Source organism: Hyaena hyaena, unplaced genomic scaffold, assembly GCF_003009895.1.
Source record: "Hyaena hyaena isolate Hyena2069 unplaced genomic scaffold, ASM300989v1 scaffold_49, whole genome shotgun sequence".
Taxonomy (NCBI): Eukaryota; Metazoa; Chordata; class Mammalia; order Carnivora; family Hyaenidae; genus Hyaena; species Hyaena hyaena.
The window spans coordinates 3,676,683-3,686,716 of NW_024080681.1; the positions used below are offsets into that span (position 1 = coordinate 3,676,683).

The 10,034-nt window shown below is 39.6% G+C and overlaps 1 pseudogene; it reads right to left on the reverse strand.

Annotated features, from left to right (window-relative positions):
- Window positions 1-1,139: 1,139 nt before the first annotated feature.
- LOC120230866 lies at window positions 1,140-9,054 on the reverse strand (annotated as a pseudogene).
- Between the last annotated feature and the right edge of the window lie 980 nt (window positions 9,055-10,034).

Here is a 10,034-nt window from a genome sequence, read left to right on the forward strand (position 1 = left end):
AGAGAAACTGACAGAAAAAGTGCTCAATCATTGTTCAAAGGCCAACTCATAAAAGGTGATCTCCAACTCCTACACTTTGATTCACGCCTCTACTCCTACAGTTGTGAGTCTGACATGTGTGTGCGCGCGTGTGCGCACACACACACACACACACACACACACCACTGAAATTGCTCTAGGAAAGGCTGGCAATGCTTCCTTGATGCCAAATCCAATGGAATGTGTCATTGAAAATCATAAACTTGACACCAATGTTAGACTGTATTGAGCCTCCACCCTTTTTTTTCTGAGAGAGACAGTGAGCAAGCGAGCGAGCAAGGGAGAATATGCATACACCAGGGAGGGGCAGAGGGACAGAGACCATCTTATGCAGGCTCAATGGTCAGCATGGAGTCCAATGCAGGGCTCAATCTCATGACCATGAGATCATGAGCTGAGCTGAAATCAAGAGTTGGATGCTTAACTGACTGAACCACCCAGGTGCCCTGAACCCTCTCTCTTCTTGAAATGTTCTGTTCCTTAGGATTTTGTAATACTACACTCACTTTATTTTCTTCCTTCCTCTTCGAGGAGTCCCTTACTCTCCTTTGGGGGCATCTTCTCTCTGCTTGACCTCTCAACAATGATATTTTTCAGAACTCCAATTTTGGACTTTTCATCTGTTTGCTTGCATGTGATTTCACTGCCCTCTGGAATGATAATTATTCCTAAATTTACATCTCCAATCTAGTTTCCTTCTTGAACTCCAGAGGACCACTCTTCAGCCCAATGCCTATATATCTTCACTTCAACTTCCTACAAACATCTCAATTCAACACATCCCAAACTGAACTCATAATTTTCCTCTCCAAACCTGCTATTCCTCCTGTCTTTCCTATGGCCACAGCTTGCAAATTACAACTGCATTTTTACATTTGGAAATGTGGTTTTTTTTTTTGGATCCCAAACAACACATGTATGTACATCTATCAAAATATTCAGTGGGCTTACTCAAAAGTATTTGAAGTGTTTTATATGGGCACAGAAAAGAAAGGAATCTCCTTCCCTCTCCCCTATCCAAAAACAGGCTCCTTTTTGTTTTCTTTTTGTTTTCCCAAGAAGTTTATTTGGACAGACCTGAGGACAGGGAGGTTCCACATCTAAAAGAAGGCACTGGGACTCTTGGTGGTGAAGCATAGCTTGTGCTGGCAACACAGGACCCAGGTGCAGCAGCAGGAACTTAATCTTGTCATCAAACTGCTTGACTGCCAACTGGCAGCATTTGCTGGCTATAATCTCTTCTACTTTCATGATCTGGATTGAGTGGGCCCAGTGGGCAGTTCCAGGTGCCCACATCTTAGGAGCACCATGTGACAGTGCCTGCAGTGGAGGTCTGAGTACTCCCAGTACATGTTGTGGATGCCACTGGGGGAATCACAATGTAGCCAGATGCCAAAGTTCCTCACCCCAAGGGGGATTTCTAGAACACTTGCCACAGTAGACAATTTCCCCTGAAGATTTCTTCACCTTCCTCAACTGAGACACAAAGTACCAAAAGCAGAACTTAGTGACAACATGATTAGGTGTAAAGATTCACATGTGATAAGGGGACATGTGCAGCATTTAAGTGTGGGCAAGCAGTGCCCACCTTGTACTCTCCCAGCGTGCCCAAGACCTTTGTGGCACACTCTCTGCTCTCAACATTCATTCCCACTTCCTCCAAGAAGTCTTCTCTGAGACCCCAAGAACAGTTGAAATGTCTCTCCTCCATGCCCTCAGAGTTCTCTGTTTCAACCACTGCACTGTTAAATATCTTAGTAATTTAGTACCCTTACTGCCAGTTAACAGAACTTTCTCACTCAACAGAATTTGAGGTCCTAAAAAACTCTGTTTTCATGATCTTAGTAAACCCCAGCACCTGGCATAAACAAATGCTCAATAATGTTGGCAGAATAAATGAATGGCAAATATTACTAATAAACATGAACTAGGCAGGAGAGTAGAGGGTTTGAATCAGAGGCCTAGCACTTTATCTCCGATTTTAACCATACCTCACTGTTTAACTTTGAGTAAGTCCCTTCACTCCATAAGCCTAGGTATCTGAACCTTCCAAGGAAATCACAACAGCAGTATCACCTTCCTCACAAGACTACTGACACATAAAGTGAAGTCCATACCATTTCTTAGTATGTAATAGGCTCAAAAACATTCCTTGGTGAATCTACTGGGGGTGGATAGAAGGTAATAGAGCTGGGGAGGAAGGAGGCACAAGAAATTTACAAAGTTTTACTTATGTGATACAAATTCAAGTTCACATGTCTCCATTTTGAAAATGAAAACACTGTCAAAACAACATGAATAATCTAAAACATGGCTAGCCAATTTAATACATCTAATAACCAGGTATTAGTGGGGCACCAGTGGGAGGAAGCACCTTAATAGAAATATGGATTGAATACTAGTGTCTTTTCAGACATTTGTGGAGGGTAAGCTTTTTCAAGAGGTAGGGAGAAGGCTCAAAGACCTTGGGCCTTATAATTTGTTTTCCTCCTGATAAATATCATGATGCTATAATTAATCCAAATGGAATGAAAATGGTTAAAGTCACAAAGCAGCTCGGCATTCATTAGGGATTCAGGCTAAGGCAATGCACAAGCACTAATATTAACTATGGTCCTTAGCCTTTGGAGTTGGTTAGATGAACCCAGCTAGCTTCCCGCAGACCAAACACTTATGCTAATTGAAGAGAAACTTTCTGGGAAAAAAAAAAAGAGGCAGCCAAATCTAAGAGACCTGTCAACTCCAGGGTCATCAGTGAAGTGATAACCAGAAAAGAGCTGATATCAAAGGCTGTCTCTGCCTCCCCCTGCACACTCTGTTCAGTGGGAGCCCATGGTGGTCACAGCTCCTTTAACAATATTTATAATGAAGGAACAACGTTGGAGATGTCAACCTTGATTATTCATAAAGCTTCTTCCTGCTCAGATCCACCTCGAGGCTAACAGTAAAAGTACCTGATTCCCAATTCTCAAACACAAAAGCATACAGAGCTTGAAAGAGGAGCTGACTAATAAAGTTTGCATATCCCTAAGAAAAAGAGCATACAAGGAAGAAGAAAAGGAATGGCAAGATTAAACAAAAACAGTAAGCTTGGATGGGAAATGATAAAAATTTTAAAAGGCAAGAACTTAAATCTATTTTCTTTTACTTTTTTTTTTTCTAATGTCCTTGTTCATTTACATTTCAGTGTAAGCCATTTGGAGGGAATAGCTGTTTCATCTCTGGACTAGAAAGCTGAGGTGCTTTGAATACTTACTGTGGGAGCATAATGTTGCTAAACTCTGTTCTGGAGAGTAGTCTAGTGGCTTTAAACTGAGCGAAAAGGCAGAGGAAGGCCTTCATTGCTGTTTCTATTAGACAAGGAGGTAACCAAAGCAGAGCCTTTGAGGACTCACTTAGGCAGACTACATAGAGGGAAGAGTCCAAGCCAGATCTGGTGTTTACATCCAGGCTCTCCTGTCCCCTAGTTCTATGACCTAGTTATCCACTTGAGCATTCTTTCTCGTTTATTTATCAGGTTCCTCATTTGTAAAATGGAAATAATAATATTACCTTCTCCTAGGGTTACTGAGAACATTTAATTAAACAGGGAAAATAAAGCTCAGAGTTGGGATTATAGCGGATACTTAATAATTATTACTTACTTGCTGTTATTACCAATCCTGACAAGATGCGTCAAATAGCAATTACACTGTTTGCTTTTGGATTTGGTGGTTTTAAAAGAGTTATGGTTTGAGCTTATGGTAATAACTGATGTTGATTACAAAATATCCTAGCTCTCCTCTCCTGAGCACATGCTAGACTAGGAGTATACTTTCTGACCCTGTGTGGTTGGGTGGGATCATGTGACTAACTCTAGCCAATAGTTGTGAAAGGAAGTGCTGTATGTCACTTTGTGGCCAGAATATTTAACTATCAGTGTAAAACCTTCCAGAGTTCTTGTCCTATGGCTATGATAGTTGCAAATGTTCCAAATGATATCTATTCCATCAAACTGGGCTCTAAGGTGCTCTTGAATTTTAGCTGATTTTAAAATATTTTGGCAGTTCCGGAAACCCTAGGTTAGTAGTAGCTCTTCAATTAACCCTTTTTGTTTTAAAGTTTACTGATTTTGAGACAGACAGACAGAGAGAATGCACACAGGCATGCACATGTGAGTGGGGGAAGGCAGAGAGAGAATCCCAAGCAGGCTCTGCACGGTCAGCACAGAGCCTTACACAGGGCTCAAATTCAGGAACTTGAGATCAGGACCTAAGCCGAAATCAAGAGTCAGACACTTAACAGAATGAGCCACCCAGGCACCCCTGCCCCATTCTCTTTTGCATGTGCCCACAAAAGACATGTATAGAGGTATTCTTGTAACAATTATCATAGTTAAAAATTAAAAACAACCTTAGGATTCATCAGTAAGAATAACATTTGAATTATATTCCTTCAGTAAAATATTAGTTAAAATATTAAATATAACATAATATTTAAAATACTGAACCAACCATATATAAATCAACATAGACAAACCACAAAACTTAGTATCGATTAGAAAAAAAGTACACATTTTTGTAAATGCTTTCATTTTCATGTAGATCTATACAAAAATGCTACATATGTTTAGAGACACATAGACATGTATTTAAAAGTATAAAAGTAAGCATAGAACATCACAATACAGGGTTCTTTTTAATTTTTTTTTTTTTTTTGAAAGAGAGAGCCAAACAGAGTGAGCACTGGGGAGGGGCAGAGAAAGAAGAAGACACAGAATTTGAAGCAGGCTCCAGGCTCTGAGCTGTCAGCACAGAGCCTAACATGGAGCGCGAACCCATGAACAGTGAGATCATGACCTGAGCCAAAATCGGAAGCTTTACCCAACTCAGCCACCCAGGTGCCCCTAAAGGTTGCTTCTGAGGGAAAAAGAGGAATTGGGCTCAGTGAAGAGTATTAACTCTAAATATAACATATTATTTTTTTTAAATGCAAAGAAATATGAAACAAAACCACAAAAAACTATAATTGTGTATGTTTAAAATGTTTCCTAATGAGCATATATGGGCACATGTCAGGGCATGTTTCTGCTAAATAAAAAAGTTCATGAACATAATCTTTAAAAAGATATTTATTGGGGTACTTGGGTGGCTCAGTCAGTTGAGCATCTGACTTCGGCTCAGGTCATGACCTCGCAGTTCATGAGTTTGAGCCCCTCGTCGGGCTGTGTGCTCACAGCTCAGAGCCTGGAGCCTGCTTGAGATACTATCTCTCCCTCTTTTTCTGCCCCTCCCCTGCTCACGCTCTATTTCTCTCTCTCAAAAATAAACATCAAAGGGGCACCTGGGTGGCTTACTCGGTTAAGCGTCCGACTTTCACTTAGGTCATGATCTCGTGGTTCGTGGGTTCGAGCCCCGCATCGGGCTCTGTGCTGACTGCAAGCTCAGAGCCTGGAGGCTGTTTCAGTCTGTGACTCCCTCTCTCTCTCTCTGACCCTCCCCTGCTCACGCTGTCTCTCTCTCTCCTAGAAATAAATAAAACATTTAAATAAAAAAAATAATAAAAAACATTAAAAAAATCTTTTAAAGGTATTTATTATTTAGGTCCAGTCTCTACAGAGATCCATAACTATAGCAGGTTGACAAGACTCAAGTTTCTCTTCTGTGATCACAGTCTAAGATCTGGTGGTCCAGACCTAGTGGCATCACTCTGCCCATCCGCAACCCAGGGTTTCCATTTCTAGGTCCAAGATGAACTCTCTAACACCCTCCATCACATCTATAGAACAGCCAAGGGGAGAGGATGAAGACATCAAGGACAGAGTGCTTCATTCTTTTAATGGAACAGCATTAAATTGCCATGAACTTTAATGCATGACTGTATCTTGTATGGACATGTAAAAAATGTAGTCTCTGGCTGGGAACCATGTGTCCAACAACCTGTGAAGTTCTATTATTAGAGGAAGAAGAGAAGAATGGATGTAGCTCACCACTACCCACCTGTGCCACAGGATGGACTACACAAAGCCACAACAGAAGTGCAGTAAGAGCATTTGCATATGGGAGATTTGTCCTTCTGTCTTTAGGGAATGTCTTTAGGGTTTCAAGCCCAACAAATAGTCCCTGAAAATCTTTCTTTCCATAGCTTCCTAACTCTAGTCTTACTCAGCTGCTTTTCATTCCCCAAGCACAGTTTGTAGAGGTAATGGAGATTCAAAGATAGAATGACACAGACCTGCCTTCAAGAAAAAAAACCACAATTATGCTATCATCAGCATTAAAATGGCAGCATGTGTGGTTTAAACTGAACACTGAGAAAGAGCCAGCCAAAGGAGTCTATAGAAGACATCGCTGTAAAGTCTCTCCAGACCTCACACAGAGAATGTGGCTCTGGAATTGAGGCTTGGAGGTTGAACAGAGAGCTGTTAGGGAGACAAAGAGTTCTGACCAGGAGGAAATAAGACATGCCAAGGGAAGACTGAAAAACTTAATACATTCAAGAAAACAAAGATGTTCCACATGGCTATGTGGAACTGAAGTCAACAAGGAAATGAGCCAAAGATGAAGTTGGGATGTTAGATGAGATCAGATCATGGTGAATCTTTCATTCATAAGGAGGAGTTCAGATTTTATCTTGCATATACAGAGGGAGCCACTAACAAATTCTGAACAAGGAAGGAAAAGGGTTTATATTCGATTGTTACAAAGAGGACTCTGAGGGGCGGCTGGGTGGCTTAGTCGGTTAAGAGTCCAACTTTCGCTTAGGTCATGATCTCCCGGTTCATGGGTTTGAGCCCCTCGTCGGGCTCTGTGTTGACTGCCAGCTCAGAGTCTGGAGCCTATTTCAGATTCTGTGTGTGTCTCTCTCTCTCTGACCCTCCCCTGCTCATGCTGTTTCTGTCTCTCTCTCCTAGAAATAAATAAAGATATTAAAAAAAAAAAAAAAAGAAAAGAAAGAGGACTCTGAAATCAATGTGGAGGATGAATCAGGATAGAGAGAAATCTACCAATAGTTAATAAAGGCAGAGGAGACAGTTCTAGGGGACAGGAAAGGAAGAGTCCAAGTCCAGTAAACAGGATATTAGACACATTTAAAGCTCAGGAAAGAAGTTCTGGCATCCATGGTGTGCCACTCTTTTAGTTTGCAGTTTCTGGACTGGATAAAACACTTTAAGCCCCATCACTCAATTTATGCTTCTCATTTCATGGTGGCTGGTCTACCACTCCATGACACTCATGAATTCTAGTATCTCCAGCCTGTGCTTCCCTTCACCCTAGTTAACCATCCCACTCCTTGGATAGCATTGACGATGGCACAACTCTGGGAATTCAAATATAGACAAACACCTCACTAATGGAGCAATGTCAGCCCGAAGGGAAACCTCTGGAATGTGTACATAGCTCTGCATTTGGCCCTGTTGTGATTAGCAGTTTTATAAAACAAGATGAAGACAGGCAAGACATCTTTATTCGATTTGTGGCTGTCAGGAAGAGAATTCAGGGAGAACTAAATATGCTAAAACCAACAAAATAAAATGGAGAAACATGGAAAAGCTTGCAAATAAAGTTGTTCAAATAAATAAACTGCAAAAGTAAACTCATGGGGAAATCCTGCTAAAGTTGTCTGCTACCCAGAATATTTAATTCTTATAAAACACTCTGGAAAACTTAATTCAGAAGACAAAGACCACCATTTCCTGGTACTCAGTCAGCACAACTAACCTGGGTCCCCTTTCCAGGGAGATGGCTACACTTTAAATAAAATGGATGGTCAATCATCTTCTTAGTTACTATTCTATTCTACAGGGACTTCCTCATTCACTCACCTTGTATTCTCAGGACACATAGCTACATTTCTGTACAAATGCCTTTCTATGCGGCACCTGGGTAGCTCAGTCAGTTAAGTATCTAACTCTGGATTTCAGCTCAGGTCATGATCTCAAGCTTTGTGAGATTGAGCCCAGCATCAGGCTCTGCACAGACAGCACAGGGCCTACTTACAATTCTCTCTCTGCCCCTCCCATGCTCATATTCTCCCTTACTGTCTCTCTTAAAATAAATAAACTTTTCTTTTAAAAAAAAAAAAAAAGGAAAGAATTGCTATTTCATTGTACCTGTTAATTTGTGTATTTTGTAACTACTAATCAAGACTAAATGCAGTTTCCAGACTATAATTTAATCATCCTTATCTATAACATGTTCACATAGCACACTCTATTTCTCACTCAAAATTTCATCACCATTATCATTCATTATTTCAGTAATTTTGAATATTTCTAACTCCATGTCTGACTGATTCCTTATTTTATCTCCAGTGCCACACAGAGATCTGGTCATTAGTAGGGGCAGAATAAATATTTATAGAGGGAGCGAGGAAATGAATGAAAAAATAAATTATAAACACCCAGCAAGAACGATAACATGTTTCACTAACAAAACATAGTATCAAGTATCTTTCTTGTCTAAATTTTTCATGGTGGGAAACTGAATTCTTTTGGTCACTAATTGGTCATAATCAGTAGTGTCCATATTGTCAGCTGTTTCTAGTCAAATAACCTATATACCTCTAGACACCTGCAACAAATGGCTTGTCTATCAAAGTAGCAGAAATATGTAATACTGTCACATTCCCTCATACACTGTAAATTCTCCTTGTATAAAACAGATATTCCAAGGGAAAAAACATTTAGTTCCTGATTTCTTTCACCTTTTCTCACACCCATATTCATTTTGTAGCTACAAAAAAAAAAAAAATACTGTTAAATTTCAAGCGAAAGTCCTTATACTTAAGGCATGAAAAAATGACTATTTGTTATACAAGGGCTGATTTAGCTATGAATAGGATGAAAGGTGAAGAGAGAGAGAGTCAGGAGGTAATTCAGAGAATGCAGACAGAATACAGGTGAAGCTAATTGCATCAATTCTCTTTGAAGCAGCTTCTGCCTATTTTATTACAGATTCCACAGGCAGCTGGTGATTTTGCTCTGTTGCTACAGTCAACTACAGCAATCAAAAATTCTCTCTGCTGAACTTTCATTGAGGATTCTGCACAGTGTAAGTGTGGGCCATTTTATTTTCACAGTGGCCTAATTAAGGTGTTTCCTTTCACATTTGTTCTGTAAACTGTACCATAAAAAGCTATCATTTAAAAATTTTGCAATCAATTCTACTGCACTAATAAGAGTAAAATGTCATTTAGAAATTATTGTCATGCAGGATTAATGAACAAGTTGTCAGCAACCTATTTCAAAATTCATTTTATAGAAAATAATCTGGGTGCTTGTCCACTAAGAGATTAAAAAGAGTATTTTTCCACCAATTAGCTAAATTTCATAATTTTTAAAAGGCCAAAATTTTAGCCCTCCACCAGCACTATTCAGCAGATCCAACAAATGGTTTCAAAAGATAACAATTCTTCCCTTATCAAGTGACATGGGTAGAGAGAAAGGAGCTGTTCTACCCTCAGGAGGATTACCTTACTAATTGAGCATCCAAAGCTTCATGTAACATCCAGTATTAAGCAAGTACTCCAGCTATTGCCCCTCCTGGCATAAAAGTAAAACTATTTTACTTTCACTGTACAGTTGGCTTAGCATACCTTTAATTTTTGTTCTGTTACAAATAAGGAAGTTAAGATTACTCTGTAAACATGTTTTTTATTTTTTTTAATTCATTTCATATTTGGGTTACTTTAATTCTTAATTTGTAAGAAAACAAATTTTTCAGTATGACTGCCAATTGATTTTTGGTTTCAAAAACTCTCCCTCATTCCCCTCCTTTCTCTTAAAACACCTTTTTCCAAAAAAAATTCTTAATTTGTCTTATGTTATCATATAACCATATTCATAAGTAGACAGGCAGCAGGTAAAGTCTGTAAATCTTCCTCCATTATAGGAGTGCTATAGAGCAGAGTTATCAAGTGTTTCACTGTTGGGGCAGGTTTGAATATCCACAGAAACTCAAGACAGAAAAAGGACTTCACTCTGATTCTTCTATAAGAACATGTCAGAAAATAAT